Raw genomic sequence first — 18,428 nt, forward strand, 5'->3', positions numbered from 1 at the left:
CCCCATTTATCGAAACTGGCTCGCCCACGCACAAAAAAACAATCACGAGCTGCTAGCGGGGGGAAAAATAGAGGAGAAACAGATATAGCGTTGTTAGGTGGTTAAGAGGTAATGTTTGGTCCTCGCAGAACACTGGCTGGCCTCCGTTTCCGTTTCGGTGGGTGATGAACCCGCAACTGAATTAAATTCATATTTCTTACACTTTGAGTGTAGTCACCAGCTGCTGGAGCATGAGAAGTGAGACGGAGTGGCTGCTCAGGTTGCACTTTTTGCGTAGGATGAGGCCTTAAGCCTTCGTCTGCTGCACTTGGGCTTGATAAAACTTGTATGTGCGCTCACATTGTCATGCGGCCCATATGGGTGCATGTTTCTTGGGATTCATGTTTTTGTGTGATTTTTGTTTTTTTTTTTCGAACGTTTGATCATTTGCTTCAATTTGTGTTTGTTGGTAATCGTGATGCAATGCGCATTAAACGAGGTATTTAGGTCAGCGTGTGTACTGGATATTGAATGGGGAAAGCAAACAACCTGTCCGATTCGCATCGCTCCAATGTTTAACATATGGTAGTAATTCTTGTACATTCTTTGGTGCTATTTGTATTTGGTCACATTTGTTAGGCTTTAATTTATATGAGGAAGAACATTGACAATACGGCGTACAGTCGTCATGCTAAATTAAATAAATAATTAAAAGTAAATAAAATTATTTTCTAATCAATTTTCTTTTCCATTTACTTCTCATTACAGGTAAACAATTATTAAAATAACAAGTGACGTCTCAATTACGAACCAATCTCATCGCAGGTAACTGATACTCGTCACATTTAAAACCCACAACCCGTTGACTCAATTCTCTTCTGAGATGTTTGTCAAATAATTCTTTTCATACGCCTTCCTGTCGACCGTTGCATAAGTTTCCGCACCAAGTGCGTAACCAGAAACGCAATATATAATCCTTTATTCACTCGCAACCGCCCGTTTGTGGGTTGCAGCTGCGGCGACACTCAAGTACTACGGTCGTCCTCTTGAGGCACCTACCGCCTAGGTTTGATTTTATCTTTCGCCACCTTTTTCGAGATCCAGTTGTTATTCGCAGGGCGTCAAACAAGACACGTTTGCATGACATTTCCTTAGCACACCACCAACACTGTAAGAATGAAACCAAAGGCTGAATTCGTCGAAGAAAAAACAATCCTCCAGCGGGATAAATCAATACCACCCTGTCAGGTTGGAGGATGATGAACATAACCCGGCGTCACATTTACGGCACGCTTTTGTTAAGGTGCAAAACTAGTGGCATTGCGGGCTCCTTTACTGTAGGCGAGCAAGATCTCTCACTACTATTAATCCTCTACAGATGGTACACTGTGTGTCACACCGCACACCGCGTCAATCGGAGTATGCCCACGTAGTATCGATGTACTTGGCGGCTGGCGGCCGTGCGTACTTGCAGTGGGACAATTTCGATTCACCGCTCCGCTTGCAGCCACAGTGAAGTGCGGCAAATATTTACACCTTGTCTTGACAGTTGACTGTTGACCGGTTTTTGTAACGCTGGTCAGCTGGTTTGTAGAAGAAGTGGATTGTTTGTTTGTGAAGTATTTAAAACGCAAGTGAACGTGTTATCTTCCGTCAGTTGCAGCTGTTTTTGGTGTGTTTGGTGTTACGTTGGTGCCTGTATACTTTGTTTAAGGGGTACAAACACGCATGACATTTGATTTGAATTGAATAATCATTATTTGAGCGGGAAAATCGAACATTTTGTATAGCGATGGAAAAGCAGCTGAAACAATCACACAGCTGGATTCTTATGTTTTAATGAATGTTGAAGACTAAACATAAACATTTGGATAAAAGTTTCGCTAAATAGAGCGCTTTATTAATATGCAGATAAGACTTTTAGAGCAATGGCAAATGACATTAAACGCCTTTAATGACCACATCAAGTGATCGTTGTCATGTCATTCATTGCCACAAGAGTGTTTCTTTGTTTTTACCAGACCTATGCATGGATAGTGGGTCGACCTTCCAGTGTTAAGACTTTTAAACAAGGGGCTAGGTAATAAGGGATTTCTGTCGTAAATTGAAATGCTATCGAGTTACAACATATTCTGATTGTATGAACATTGTGGCTATAGTTTTCCTAGCTGCCTAGCTAGATAATAAATAATCTTCTTCATTCAGTTGTTTCTGAGCTAAAGCAATTCATTGCCAACCTGCGTTTGATGCAGACTTATGGAAAATATTTTCTTTTTCACAAGAGTTATGTTGTTCGCTGTTTAAGTCACACAGTAAATGTTTCAGAAAGCTTTTTCAAATGCTCATTTTGAATAATTGTCATATGGTTGTCTTCTCTAAATCTTCTCCGATTTAAAGGTGAAGTTATTAACTTTACTTTCCATCTCTGATTTGCCATAAAAACGGATACTGTGAACCTGGAAACAGGTTTCAAAACGATAAAACCATGAATAAAGCATTGATTCTCATAAGATACTCATAAAATTCAGCAGCATTTGAAGGGTAGTTGAGCAATGTACAAAGTAATCTTCACTTGGTGTACCATTCTTCTCAGATTCTTCATGTTATGTCTTTTGCAATCTTTTACACTTAACCTACAAATATTTTAAAATATTTCAATTGCTCATAGATTGGATATTTTTAACGATTTCTCAACGTCTGGTATACTAATTTGAGGCATTTTTATTTTAGTAATTTTTCGGAAATTATAAGTGTTTCGATGAAATTTTCAAGCAAACATTTGTATCGATTTAAATCACATCAACTGCCTTGCACCAAAAATCGAAAGGTGATCACATAAAAAAATTTAATTCCTTCTAACCACCCGGACAATGATTGTGCGATATTGGCGAACGTTTTGTACTCCCCCATTTCAATATTTCGATATCGCAAATTATGTAGCTCCCTCAGTACCGTAAAGGCGAACGCAATTTGCTAACCAGCCATCCTAGCTAGTCAAAATCACAAATGTCAAACCGTTCAACCCTTCACCACCATTTACCCCATCATCATCATCATCATCATCAAAATCGGTCGGTAGGTCGGTCGGTCGGTCAAACCAAAGAAAGAAAATAGCAACCTCCGGAATCAAATCCATCATTCGCAAATCACCCTTCATCGCGATCGCGATCAAATTCTTACCTTCGGAACGATATTTTGATTAGTTCCGATGCAAGTAGATACACCGATTTGACGTCATGCCAGAGTGCGATCGTTCACGCCACCCCCATTACACAATGTTTTGACACGCACACATCACACACACACACACACCGGACGGGTTCACGATCGATCGCAGTGCGCGGTCCTTTAGATGAAAGCCCGTGCCGGAAATAACGTATCGTCCACGTGCAGTCGTCAGCAGCCGACACTATGGTAAAAGTCAATAAATTTTCATTAGAAAAAGTTCATACACACGTTGCAAAAGGGGAAAGGTGGAAATAACACCACCACCACCACGATACGTGCAGGGCTGACAAAAATTAAACGCCAGCGAGAAAAAATTAAGGCAAAAAACTATGCTTATTTCGTTTGCCAAGCAAGCAGTCCACAAGCACAAACAATTACGTCGCACTGCAGGAGGTGGGTTGGCTCGGGGAACACAGTTTTCACCATATGCGCGGTGGAGTTGTTGGCGATCGTGGCAAATATCATATCACACGCTGCCCGCATCATACACTCTGCCGGTGCATATTAGATTTGTGAGGTATCTCCCTTTGCTCAAGGAAGTCAAATCCAGATCGGTCGGACGGTATTCCCGATCTCCCGGAGGGCCGTCGTGAACGTGTTATTTATTTGCACTGTAATTTAATTCAATCAAAAAGTCACAACATTACCGTGTGCCACCAGGAGGCGGATAACGCTTGGGTTGTGTGCGTCGCGAGTTTGGCGCGAGGCACCCGCGAAGGAGTTCCTGAGCCCCTGGGATGGTCAAGGGACCTCCGTGCAGTGCGGAACGGCAAACGTAATAATTTATTAGTGGCGCATGCGTAATCAGGTTGAAAATACCGAACCCGGACTTAACTGTTCGTGGTTCAACACTGTCACCAGAATTACTTGTACGCTCTGCTACAATTTAGTCAAAATGAGCATAAAGCAACAGATTTAAGCAAAGCTATGCGATGTAAACTGGTAAGAAGGCAGTACGAAATGTGCAAGAAACTTATAAACGAACAAATGATTAAATCAAAACACCGCTCACAAATTCACGACGCCTCATATCAAACGGGAAGCAATTTCAGCTCGGCCATCGCTCAGAGTGCCGCGTCCACGACACGTTAAAATGGTGCAAATTAAAAAATGATAAAATTATGATCGTTATGAACTCGTGCGGGTGAATGTGTGTAGGGATAGGTAAATGCCACTGGAGGAATGCCCGCCATTCCTTGCATCAAAATTACAGCCTACAATTAAAGTCGCTGAAAAATGAGCTCAGTTAGGCACGCACTTGCTTAAAGCGCTTGGGGGAATGATCCATTTGAACGGTGCTTTGCCGATAGGATTATCAGCGGGCAATCTGGAGTGTTTATCCGTACGAAATATGTTAAGGAGAGGGTGAGTCGCGTACCTTGCATGCTCCGGAAGATTCATGATGGAAGCTGCTCTAGGTGTCGTTAGCGGTAGTGCAAGGTAGTAGGAATTAAGCAGTTAATGTTGAGGTGTTTTTAGCTGTTATGTAATAATGTTGTTGAAGCAATACGGCCAGGCCGTCCCTCATGAATAAAAAAAAATAAAATAATGTTGTTGCGCAGTTTTTGTTAAAAAAACTAAAAATTTACTTTAAATCATATGCATCATATAAATCTTTCTCAAGAACACCTTGTGTCGAACAGAAAACATTCTCTCAAGAATCTTATCTTTCTTTGGCTCTACAACCTCATCTTTGCCTACATATGGATGACTTTATTAAAATTCTCTTGACTCTTGGAACTGGGCATTGATAAAGACTTCAAAGAGCGCCATAAAGGGCGGTCCGCTGGTTAAGGCGCCTGCGGCGTCGGTCTTCGCACATGGCTGGACCGGGACTCAAATCCCATCTGGACTGACCTAACTATACAATTATGTGATATTAATAAGTCTAGTAGGCTACTTGTTATTCGGGGTGAACTAAAAAGAAATGGAGAAAGATATTACTTTGTTATACTAATTTACTTGTAACTACTCAATAAACCTTGGGCCCATCTCATCCAAAGCGTTTCATTATGCATAAGACGATGGCATCTATGTATATCTAAGGATGAATTCAGTTGATCCATGTCAAATATTGCAACCCAATAGCAAATCTGTTAAACTGGTAGTGCAAAGCATAGCAAAACAAGAAGATGTAATTTTTATACAAGCCACAAAGCAGCCGCAAACCAAAATGTTGTAACATCAAAAAGAGCACAACAAAAACTATAAAGCTCTGTCAAAACGATGTTATCTTCTTCGCAAATAAACACTGCATCATTGCAACAGCCATACTCTATATGGCAAGCAACCAATCAATCGATACCACTCAACGTTCGACTTGTCAACTCCAGGTGTCCAGCTGCCAAACTGTAGTTAAACAAATGACGCATGTTCCGTCGGCACTAATGGTAGCTATTGGACTCATTCCCAGGGCATTGCATTGCAACATCACACTTACAGCGCAAACCTAGATTTAGCACCGAATTCCAATCCTTCTTTCACTTCTTGCGCGCTGTTGCGTCATGCAGATGTGTTTTTTTTTCTTTCCTTGTGCTACCAAAATTCGTACGCCACCATGAACCCAATGACCCATTTACCCGGCTACTGCACGGCCGCCTTTTGGGTCTATCAGCCTGGAACCGCCCCGGTATAATACCCGCATAAAGTTCGCCGCTGCCAAAAACTTTGCCAAACCACCTGGGAACCACTGTGCGGAATCGCAGCCGGCAAAGGTTCGTCTATTAGCGCGATATCGATGAGGACACAATAGACGATGTCCAAGAAGTGTAGACCGTAGGGTAGCCCTCAAAACATGAAGTAAAGAAAAGACAATCATTATTTTAACCGTTGCTGCTTTGCCCGAGTGAGAGCTTGTGATTTAATGGAAGGAGGAGTCGGGGGGGTGGGGGGGGGGGTCGGTACTGGAGTTTAAAAATTCTTCAACAGACAAAACCCGCATAGTGCGTGGGGAGGGTTTGCATTTTGACATAAGAATTAGCAACTCGACATGGGGACACACAGGACTTTCAAAACACAACACCACAATGTAGGACCTGATAGTAGGGTACTAGCAAATAACAGCTACGTATATCTATTAACTCACCTAACTCGACTCACTTTTTTATAGAATAGTGATAGAGGGGCGAAAAAATGCGGGTCAATTTCGCAAGGACGCAACAAAACAATCGGCCTTGCCAAGAAAAAAACAAGAAATTGTTTAAATCTGAAAGACACCGTCAAAGGAACATTGAAAAGGAAAGTTGAGCATGCTGAAAGATTCACAGAAAGTCATCCACACAGCTGCAAAAACTCTTTTATTCAGCAACAACATCATCATCAAGCTTTTTTTGGCAACCGTTATTGTAGTCGTGTCGTGAAGACTTTTTTATGCTTTTTTGCGGTAAAGTTGATCTGTAATTTGTGCGCACACCTCTCACTAATTATCCCACGCTTTGGATGCAAATCAGGTGAAACATCTTTGTACGGCAAAACCGTTCGTAATGCTGCACACTCGCCAGTGCAACCGGCAATTGATCACTTAATACGATTTCGGAAGGCAATTGGGAACACGGCTGTGGACCCCAATTTCCTTTAAACATGGTGCGTGACTAGGTGCTAAACAATTATCAGAGTGCAGTAGCGGGCAAACATTGGGCGAAGGTGTGCAAGCATTGTGGACATGATTCATTTGAGTTAATGTTGTGGAATTAAATAAAAATATTTTTGATAGGCAAGACATTAATGCGACCAATTTTTTTTCTTTATTTGGGATCGATGTTCAAAATTTATTATAAAAAAACACAAGAATTCAAATTCAATGTATAAAAATTTTAGTATCCATCCCATGGTTCAAGCTGCGAACATCCTGCATAAATTACCAAAAGTGTCGATATTTATCCGCCGTGTTGGGATCAATTAAGCTGTACTTGCAGTTTCAGACATCGTTTTTTTTTTTGGGATATCATCAACAAAATCAGGAAAATTTAAAAAAAAGGTTGGAATACTACGTTTAACAACACGTTTGCGAAACCACTGCACAGTTGAAATATTCCATAAATGGTTGACGAAAATTGGAGCATTAATTTTTATTGCACACTGATAGCTGCATGTGCCTTGAGTACTTACGAAAAAAGTGAGTTGATATGAATCATAAAAAACGGTTAAGAAAATTTCAACGCATCCGGTATCTCTTAATGGTGTCAAAGGATATTAATGGAGTAATTTGATGTGGCATACAAAATATGCAAAGGGTACTCAGCGTTCGATTTTCCTTATTTTGCCTTAATGTGGTTTTTCAACAAGCAATAAAGCCAGGTCGCCTTAACCTTTACAAAAATATTTTAATAGTTGTGTAGTTTTTTGTCAAAATTTGGGATTTAGTAATCAACTTATTTACCATAATATAAACTAAAATCCCAAAAATAACAAAAATATGCAAATCTTACGTACAAAACAGAACATTTAAAAAAAACTACAAAAAAGCATATAACCACAAGAAAAGAAATCACCTCAACTCATAAAAATGCCAGAAGCAATCAAAAACAAATAAACTAGGTGACGACGTATTTTCTACGGTTTTCGCTTCGTTTACCGTGTGCGCCACTTGTGCCGCCGCATCTAATAAGGAAGAGCTTGCCTGGAACACTGTTGTCACCATAGCAAATCAACATAATCAAATGCGCACACATCGGTCAAGCTTTTGCTGCTAATGAAGTACCCAGCGTTATGTGTGTGTGTGTATGAATGCAAGAGTCTGAATTATGGCCTAGTCAGCTGGACCAACTCGCGTATTTGGGCTGCCCTAGGTTCCCGGAGTCTAACACCGTTGCCGCGCAGGTATGCTTTTGTGACACTTGCCACACACTTGTGGTAGATAAATTTGATGTAAAGCGCACACCAAGTCAACGGGCAACTCGTGTTGCACTGCATCACACACAGACATTGCGTGTGCGGGAAGATCGATTAACATAACTTAATTAAAAAAGCACCCATTGCAGTTGCAGTCGTGGCCACTAGAAATGGGTGACAAGTGTTCAACCAGTGATACACAGCGGTACTGGATGGTTCATATGTTTCGTTTTTATGCGTCCTATTCGAGCGACGAGCAGAAACAAATCACTCCCATCAATGGTGAGGACAAAAACAGCAGCACTAGAAAAAAAAACGTAAAATGCCTGAAAAGTGAAAGCAGCCGTGTGTGTGCGATTGGATCAGAATGAAAAATTGTATCGATGAGCATGAGGTTTGTAATTTAGCATATTTAACATTTCGCACCGGGAATGAAGTTGTCTATAAGTGGGCAAAAACGGTGTAGAAATGTTTTATTGATGGATAGAAAACACATAAATTAGCATCGCGAAAACGGAACCAATCTCTGGAGGGAGTAACACAGAAAAAAGAGGAAAATGTGTGCCATCTTTTCTTTCTCTCTTCCGTTTTGGGATAGAAACGCAAAACAAAAAACAACTGTTCGCGCTATAATGAGATGGTGTTAATTCAAAGCTTGTTTTTGCAAATGCAAAATAAATGACACTGAAGTTATAAAACACAAACGCAAGCAATGAAGTAATTTCGTAGCAAGAGACGTAAAAAATGGGACCCGTTTCAGGCTCAACTACGACCCGGAGCAATAATTGATTGGTGGAGTGTTTAACTCCTCTCCGTCCATTGGAAGACAGCTTACATTCGCATTGATGCAATTGCGCACACTGAAGACAAGACTCGTGCCAATAAACCGACAACCATTCGCACTACTCTCTGAAATAACAAGGTTCGTCGCTTACATTCGATACAAACCCTGTTGGGTTGCCCTTTAATACCATTGTCCATCTGTGAGGCGGTTTGCGTTTTGTGATCAGAAACACGTTCCTCCTTCGCAAAACGCCGTTATCGGACGAAACACCCAGGCCACATACCATCCTACCTTGAGGGAGTGATATTTTTATTAATTTATTGGTATCAAATCAATTTCCACTCCACTTTTCCCCCCTTTCTTTGCGAGCAGCGTGGCGCAAAACGGACAGCACGCGGCGTCTCGTACCACGATCACAACACTATCTTTTCCCGCATCAAAAAACCGTCTACAGTTTGCGGAACGGGACCTCGGTTGTCGCCTCACTATCGGTTGCATTAAATCATTAATTTTCATATTTGGCATGAGCGTTGCGGGAGCAGTTGGTGCAGCAGTTGTACTAACCCAGTAGTTGTCGTTTCTCGTGTCCCCTATGAATGACAATTTCCATCCAGGTACTGCTGGATGTCCGTCGAGCGTTAAGCTGAATGATGGAAAACTGTTTGCGAAAAACAGCCTACCAAACAAAAAAAGCTCTCTTACTAGCCGGTGTGGGTGCAAGTGCATTTCCTTCGGGAACAAACCCTAGCAAGCAGTTGGAATGCTTTCGCAGTTTTCACTTCACATACTACTGCTTCTAGCGCTAGCTACCACAAACCGTCCACGGCTTTATCCGGTCGTCCGGTTCTGTTTATGTTTCACCATTTGTGGACAGCTGATTTTCTCTTTCTTTGACACTTGGCGACAAATCCGAGCAGCCCACACAGTCAGTCACTTGCATTGGGACGCACACAGGCGCGCGCAAATACGTCACCTGACGCTGTTGTCTGGCAGGCAGAACGCTGGTCGAGATCGATCGGACTCACTAGCATTAATAAATCATATTGATCGTGAGTGAAGATATGCAGTTTCTGTAGCTCTTTTACTGTTGTCGGTAAGATGCCGCAGTAGCTTTACACTTACAACACACGCTTGGTCAGTAGTGCCATTGACAGTTTGGTGGTGCAATTGATGATAGGACTTCGTAAGGGAAGTACATTGAGTGACGACAGGTGATTAATTATTATCACTGCAAAGGATCACATATCAGAACGATCGAATAAAAGAAACAGGTCCAGAGGAATCTTATGATTTAAAATTTTATTTAATTTTAATTGATTAAGATACAATCCATTTAGTTAGGATGCCGTTAACCGAATTACATAAAAAGATAAAAATCATTTGACAACCATGAGAATGATTGAGCTAGAATAAAAATTAAAGTCACATGAAAATAGTGTAAAGGAAATATATCAATGTTGTTAAATCTTTATACTACGTTTAAAGAAAAAACTCAACTATCCAACCAAGATTTATTTTACTTAAATTATGACGACATACTTTTTGTACTTAGCCTCACATACAATAATAAATAGCAAACCAATAAAATCTAAAATAAAAATGATTGCTGAAATAAAAATTATCGCTCATTAGCTTAAAAAACAGAAATATTATTTCCTGATTGTTGTAGAGTTTGAATATCAAAGAATAAAAGCACTGTATTGTTTATTGAATTATTTCTTTTCCTAACTTTTTTTAAATTTTTATTCATTTATTGTTATCCGTTTTAAATTTTCATATTTTTCCATTTTCCGTTACATTTTATTTTCCTTCAATAAGAGTTGTATGTTATTGTTTATATATCTACCAAAGTTATGCTGTTATGTAAAACATAAATTAAGCTTGTTGCTCATGTTGGGTGTGCTCTGAGCGTAATATTTCCCAAAGAAACAACATACGATTCTACTCCAACAAATAATCGTGTGAACCTGCTCCTTTTCAATCCGCTATATCTTATCCCATTCCCTTTTGGAAGCATTTTAAATTTCACTTACACTTTTCAGCAACCATTTCACATGCATCTTCCTGATGCATTATTCCAAAAATTGATTTTACCGCACCAATCACTGTCATCGAGATGCAGCAACGTTACCAGCAATATACAAAGCTTCAGAGTGACGGCACCTGCACGCTCACGCTCACAAACCTTCGTCCATTTGGCAGGGAAAACCGGGCCTCCATTTTAAAATATGCCACAAAATTTTCTTCCATTAAACGACTGAACCGGCTGTGTAAGTGGTGAACGATTATGCTTAAAGGACGCATTTCTTTCGCTTCGTTTCGGTCAATTATTTAGCTCGGTTTGGTTTCGGCTTGCGCCGGGTACGTCAATGGTATGCTGCTCGATTGGTCGCTCAAGTGCACCGAGTTCCTTCAAGTGATGTCTAGCGACTTTGCTTCAGCCTGTGCCAAGTACCATTACATATTCTCCACTCGAACGGTGGAGACAACTGTTCCCAATAGCGTCACCAACGAGAGATACATAAGCTCCCTCTTCCTTACCACACCGTTCCAGATCCAGCGAACGCAACACGCAACACACAAAAACCGAGTCCTGCCGGTGGCTCTCACTCACCCTGTCGCACCCGTTTCATGGATCACAAACATGGCATAAGATCTGTTGTAGATTAAGCAATTATCTGCTCTTTAAGCGCGCAATGTCGCCCTGACCATACGTGCGGGTCCCGCAACGCCACGCACAACCGTTCCGTCGTCGGACGCTTACCGCCAGACAGTTGCTGTTGATTTCGGACTCGGATCTTTCCGCCCGCGCGGCCCCCGGTACGCCATGGAGCCCTTCACTCCAGCACTTCGATCGAGATAATCTTGACGAGATATGATTGGAACCGCACGTTTCATAAATACACGCGGACACTCGCAGAAATAGATTACAGGGCCCGGGTACTTGACCGGGTCGAAGCAATGGTTCGCGCGAGTGTCACGATCACGATGGCGCAAAATGTGGTTCCCAAACCTAATCGGGCTAACTAACTATCAAAGGCGCAAAGAAGGTGGGTGTGATGCGGTGGTGAGTGGAAAACGCATTCAATGTCTGGTAAATTGAAAGCGAAAGCTACTTCAGCAAGTTTTAAGCATACGGTTACGTTTTTTTTTTGTTTTGCTTCATCACCTCAGCCTTTACTCCAACACGTCCTACAGCTGGAGGGATGCGGGATAAAATTGAATCAGAAAAATTTCAACGCTCGAGAAGAATTTCGCATCCTCAACAACGATCCGGTGTGGATGGGGTGGATGCGGGCTTCATCTATGGGGATTTGCAGATTTGCAATCCTCTCCGGTCGTGCATTTCTTGCGCACAGACGCATCGACAATCGCAATTCGCACGCACATCATCGATCGATTGAACGATTGAAAAGGAATAGAGAGAGAGAGAGAGAGAAAAAAAAAAGATAGAAGGAGGAAGTGGGGAGGGGTGAACCGAAACCGGACACCCGCAACCGATCACCAATTTAGTTTGTGTGTTCGCCGACTCTCTTCACGAGCTCGTCGTGCAATTGAACGACGGTGAAACCACGCCGGCGAAGTACCGCGCCAAACGTGGCGACATTCTTAAGCTTCATTAAAAAATAAATGCTAATAGTAAACACTTCTCTAAAAGGCTGGCATGCGCAGCCAGCCTGGCCTTACGGGCGCTCTCCGGTCTGGAACTGGCTCGGTACAGCTGATCGCTGCACTGTGCTGCACTTGGGGGTCGATCGGTAAAATGTATGATGGCGACAAAAAGGCTTGCAGTAAAACATGTGGGAATAAAGGTGGACTGGTGTTTTCGTTTTGTGGTTGTTCATTAAAGAAGGAGAAAAATTTTAGGACTTAGTGAACCTACAATGTATTATTAATTCTGATTTTCTTTTATTTAATTTCTTTTATTCCTATGTAACATTGATTTCGAGCTTAAGTTTCTCTGAAACTCTTAACATAGTGTACTGTTTTATAATTTTGTGTCAAAAATATGCATTTTATTATCTTAAAGCAGGTCATTCATCTTTGTTTTTAATTTATTATCTTTTTCAAATTTTTTCTATAAACTCGTATGTTTTTCTCTTTATTTGTTTGGTCATTTATCATATTTTGCTTATTACAATGTATGGTATAATCTTTCATGTTTTAGAAACAAAACTCATAGATAAAGCCTGCTTTTTTTCGTTTTTGTTGTGTTTGAGTTTTTACCTGTTATACTAAAAGATGCTTAAATGTAAAACTTGCAACTTGCAAAGCAAATGCTGAAAAATTTTCCTCGTGTAAATCGTCTTGTTCAACCATCATAGAGCTCTCTTAAAGTTTAGCTAAGTTCACCTTCTAAGTGTTTTCTCTGACTCCCACACACAACTCCGTCCACACTTTACATCTTTCCAACACGACGACGTGATTTTCAGTAACTTTAACTTTGACGCTCTACACTCGGGAGCAATTAGTTGAGTCATTAGCTTTCGTGAAAGAATTCCATTGATCGGGCTGATCGTCTGTGCCAACCAACCCGTGAAGCAACCAATCAAGAAGCAAACGGAGAAGATTATGGAGCGTTTGTCCGTTTGGCATCAGCTGCACGGCATACTCGAAGTCCCTTGCGATTTAATGAACAAACGATTAGCTCCATGTATCGCGCGAACGCAGAACATGAAATTGATTTAACGCGCCCTGTCATCCTCTCGTTGGTCGGGGACTGCGGGTGGACGTGACCACAGCCACCCATTTTTTGCTATCCTTTCGAAGATGGACCGCACTTAGACCAAACTCCGACTGCTCAACTACCCTGAGAGAAGTTAACCGTGCGGAAGAAACCATAGAAGGTGATCACCGTTGCGAAAAAAGGGTCTTTTTACCCGGCGGAAAGAGCCCAACACACCACCGATTGGCTTGCCAAAGCGCGTGCGGGCGGACGTTTGGTTATCCCTTTCGGATGGGAAGATGTGTTACCGTGTCGGGGGGTTTGGTTTGGAAAGTAAAATTCAAGATCACGACGGCCAAGACGTCAAGGGTCTAGCGCCCCCGTATCGGTTACGTTGCGGTTGCATCGGATGCCATCCGGTTCGGCTAGAGAGTTTTCCCTTTCGTTTACCGGAGGGAAAAATGTTGGCGCGCAATGCCTTTCCTGTGCTCGGAAGGAAATTCTCTCCCGCTGCAGTTTGTGAACTTGCCGTTTTCGGCCAGCAAAAAAAAGTCTTACAAACCGATGCCGTTGTTTGGATTTTGTTTGTAGACGAAAAGGCAACTCCGTACTTTGTTTGTTTGTGTAGATGCTCCATGCGGGGCCAACGCGACGCATAATGGGCTTTAACCAGCATCCATTACGTCGGCTTTTAGGTATGAACAAATGAAAAGGGGAATGATTCTAATCGAAAATCATGTAGTGATTTTATCACTTTCAATTATTCATTTAAATTTTCCTCCTGCATGTGTATGTGAGTGCCCCTTGAGGACTTGAGGACATTGCAATCAGATGCTGTTTTGGCTCCCGAAAACAACCGTCCTTCGTAACGTACGACCGATCGGTAATCTCTTGCAAGAAACCATGTACATTAACCATACATTGCATATTTGTCAGCCGACATACCAAGGTGCGTTTAATTGCCCATGGTAGCCTTCTGCCGAGTAGACAAAATGGAAAGAAAAACGAAAAACTTTTAATGCTGTAGGAACGTTAAGTAAAAGTGACACGCATTAGTGTTGCTAAGGCAAAGGCACGTGCACGGCTTACAGGCCTACAAGTGGAAAAACAAGTATTCGATGTGAACCGATTTTATTGCATGTTTATCGATGAATGTTTTACCAATTTACCAATTAACTTGAGTTGGACTAGAAGAGTTTGGGTTTAAAAAAAAAAAAGGAAAAGAGTTATAGGAGGCTTGAACTGAAGTGGTTAATATAAATTTTGCACAATGATTTTTGTGTGTTTAAATTCAGTTGTATTAATTTAAATTAATTTGTCTGTGGTTTGGGTTGCACAAAGTATTTTAATTAACTCAAGGATCTGGATTAAGTCTGGCCGTTCTTAAGAAAGGAAGGAAAGCGAAGAAAAACACAGTAGGGTGTTCAAAAGGTGTAGGGAATGTTAAAAAGGATGAACCTGCAGGGACTCGAGTAGACGAGATCGAAAGTAGGACACAGGGACATTCTAGTCGAACAGCTGATACGAGCTATTGAAATCCGAGAACGCACTAGCAAAAGGATCGTTTAATGGATTATATAAGGGAGGTCTATCACGTGTACAGCAGGACGAAGCTTAAAGAGGGATGGCTTATGAAAGGGTACATCCAGATCATAGGAAAGGAGACTTGCTAAGAAGCAAGACCGTAAGTGTTGAGCTTCTGTGGAGCCTAATCAAAGGAGAGGACAGCCAACAGGGTAGGATGAGAGAGCTTGTTGACAGCCTGCTAGGAAACGACGAATAGTTACTCAGGTTCTTGGTTACACACTCTCCAGACTAGCCATTACAGTCGAGCCTCTACTAGCGAGAAAATTCAACGGAACGTAGTTTTCCGGTAGGAGTACAAAGCTTAAGCTACCTAAGCTTTGCTGCAATAAATGCTTTCCGAGGTATGTTGCGTCTCTGTGTAAACAATTCGAAAAGCCGAGACCATTATTTCAGGGAGTGTTTCTCAGAATCAGATGAGTAAAGCAACTGTGTATTTCTTCTTTAACTGAGAAAACAAGTAGTTTCAAGAGCTTCTTAGTCCCGATTAACATTGCAAATTTATTTGCTGATAGCTTTCGTTACTGATAACTTCCTTTTAATAGCTTTACATCATATTCTACTTCTTTTTTGTTTTTTCATTGATGTTCATATGATTTTTATGATTTTCCTTGTGTGTTTAGTAATCGTCAATTCAACATATTTCCCGGATGTCGTTAAATTCACCAAAAATATCCTCCGTCCCACGCAATCCGATCCGATTCTGACCGTGTCGGTGTATCGCAAAGCAAATCACACAAAGAAAGGGCAGCTTTGGTGACCTAATTTGTTTGCTTTCGGTTGCTCATAACATCATTTCCCGTCCCGCTTTATGAGGCGCTAAGGCACTGCCGATGGAGAAAAACATAAACGAATCGCTAGAAAGAATAACATAACAGAAAACATAATCACGTCCAGTGGTATTTGAATATGTGTGTGTATAATGTAGGAATGTGACTTTTCCGGGCACCGAGGCCCCACTCGAGAATGCTATGGATATTTGAGACTCAAAACAATTTTGTTTATTTTCTGACCCGTGCGCGTGTGTTAATGAATGAGGTTGTTTGGAAAAAAGAACAGAACCAGCAGAGTTTTCTTTTCTCAGGGTGGGGTGTGGAAAATGATGTGAAAATATCGACTCCACTGGGTGGATCAGAATGCAGGCAGAATGATATACACAGAAAGAAAAACAAGAGAAGATCGTCTTTAGTTCTTTTGCAAGTTAGAGATGCATCTTATTTGAAGAACGCTGGAGGGGTTGGATGGCATTCAAAGCAAACGGAATTTTTATGATGTTTTTAAAATTAGCTTAATTGGGTGCTGATATGGTTCTGGAATTGTAACAGCGATTAAAGAAGATGGTAACTGCCAGTTGTGTTGAATAATTTGGGTCACAGAATTTTATCAGAAGTATGCAAAAGGTTTTTTCGTTCTTACGAAGCAATGGAACTTAAAAATGATGGACAGATTGATTTATTCTGCTCCAGACTGAAGCACTCCTAAGCACCTCGATGAACTATCTTGGCTCGTACTACAACCATTCAGCGTAGTTGTGCAGTATGTTGCAGCTTCATTACGATCCAACGCGCGAAAGTCTCCAAGCATTCCTAAAGTTTTGCGCTCACTGGTAGCAAGTTTCGCAGCAAGTAAGTACTGATATTGATACCACTGCCACCAGTGCGCCACGAGCTGTCCAGGACCCGGTTGAACTGGATATCTGGGCAACACATTTCGCATTCCATACGGTCAATTTATGGCAGCCTAGTGTGACAGTTTTACACGCACACCTTATCCCACCCCCATGCACACGGCTACAGCCACACGATCCAGTCATTGCCAGCGGGGCCATCGTTAGCCCGGTGTAAAGTGCATCGGTGCAGCGAGCTGTGACAGGGAGTGATCGATTAATGGAATTGTGGACGAACGGTGGGACGCCGAAACGGGGCCGGGGGTAGGTTTCAATGAAAAGGTGGCAAATGTCGGGTGCGAATTGGCAGGCTTTACGCTGATGGTGGTTGCCTTGTACAACTGTCGGCTAATGAGTGTGTGCTTGCGGGATTAGATGGTTCGAACCCGATGATATCTTAGTGTTGCAAAAGAGAAGATGATAAATTGGAAGAGTTTTAGTTCTTCTCTCTCACTATCTCTCACTTAAAAAACTTATTTGTAATGAAAAATGCTATTTAAATGTTTCAAATAAATTAAACAAATAGAAATATACAATTTAAACTGTCAACATCAACTCTTGCTTAAGGGTTCTCATGCCCTGTTTCCAACAAAAAAAATTAAAGTTTAACGGATGAAATATAGCTTCTCGTCAGTCCTGCTTGTTCTCCTCAGATTACCGAAACGTATTTATTGCATAACTTCACTATTACACAACTTGCCCAAACTCCGGGTTCCGAAGCCCCCCAAAACAGAGCACCCGCACCGCATCAAGATCGATGCAAAATTTTGTCATTGTCAAATCACTTTCGCTCGCAAACAAAATGAAAAAAAGTAACGAAGGCCACCGTTTGACAAACAGCAGGCGCCAGCTTCCGACCGGCCCTTACCAAATAAGGTCACCCATATTGTTAGCACACTACTGGGATCTATCTGTGCACACGCTTCGTACGTGCACCGGTGTGTAGTTTCGACGTTACTTTCACCTAAAAGCTTTTCAATTAAGAGAAAATCACTCAACCACTCGGGGAAACTGCGGTGAAGGATGGACACTACCAACTTCCAAGACACGGAGACACGATACAAAAATCGAACCAATATGCCAAATCCGCTCCAAATGTCCCTCGAGAGATAGTTTACGCAGTGTGTGTGTGTGTAAGTGTATGTGCGCGCACAAGAAGCAGCCAACATCAGACAAACATTGCAATTGCATCGCATCCGTCTGGCCCGCTGGAACTTCCGACTTTAGCTACCGTCCGAGGTTAGGTTTGCATGTGAACGTTTCAACGCAAATCGGTTTCATGTCTATCAACGCCAAGGGAACTTATTGGCACATGCCAAGAAAAGAACACACGGAAATGAAATCGTGAGCAATGGTAAGCTGGGTTGGTTCAGTGCTGCTGAATTTTGCCCTGCTCGCGCCCGATGAAGACGTGCGAGGAATTGCGTGCGTGAAAGACTCCTACGGGTGGTCTTCAGGTAGCTGCGTGAAGTCGAACATCAAACGTCCTTATTACGGAAGCAATACTGCTCGGGTTCATTGTTGCACCGAGTAAAAAACAAATACTATCTCGTTTCAAGTCTGCGAGCTGTTCGTTTTTCTATGTGGAACGGGATGTTGGATGGCTGTTGATCCTTTGTATGCAATGCGATGTTACAGATTCAGATTTGTGTTCACTGTTCTACTTCAACGAAACTTCCCGTAATGAAAGA

General features: G+C 41.8%; 2 protein-coding genes across 2 annotated transcripts in view; one reads left to right on the forward strand and one right to left on the reverse strand.

Annotated features, from left to right (window-relative positions):
* Nucleotides 1-18,428, forward strand: part of LOC126561329 (uncharacterized) — a 202,890-nt gene that overhangs the window by 116,491 nt on the left and 67,971 nt on the right. The window lies entirely within an intron of this gene.
* The window catches only part of LOC126561520 (calcium-transporting ATPase sarcoplasmic/endoplasmic reticulum type), a 112,255-nt gene continuing 105,797 nt past the window's right edge, over nt 11,971-18,428 (reverse strand). Inside the window, exon 11 of the mRNA XM_050217724.1 lies at nt 11,971-11,990. The gene's annotated coding sequence lies outside the window, so the exon portion shown is untranslated. The remainder of the gene's footprint in view (nt 11,991-18,428) is intronic.

The sequence above is a fragment of the Anopheles maculipalpis genome, chromosome 3RL (genome assembly GCF_943734695.1).
Source record: "Anopheles maculipalpis chromosome 3RL, idAnoMacuDA_375_x, whole genome shotgun sequence".
Taxonomy (NCBI): Eukaryota; Metazoa; Arthropoda; class Insecta; order Diptera; family Culicidae; genus Anopheles; species Anopheles maculipalpis.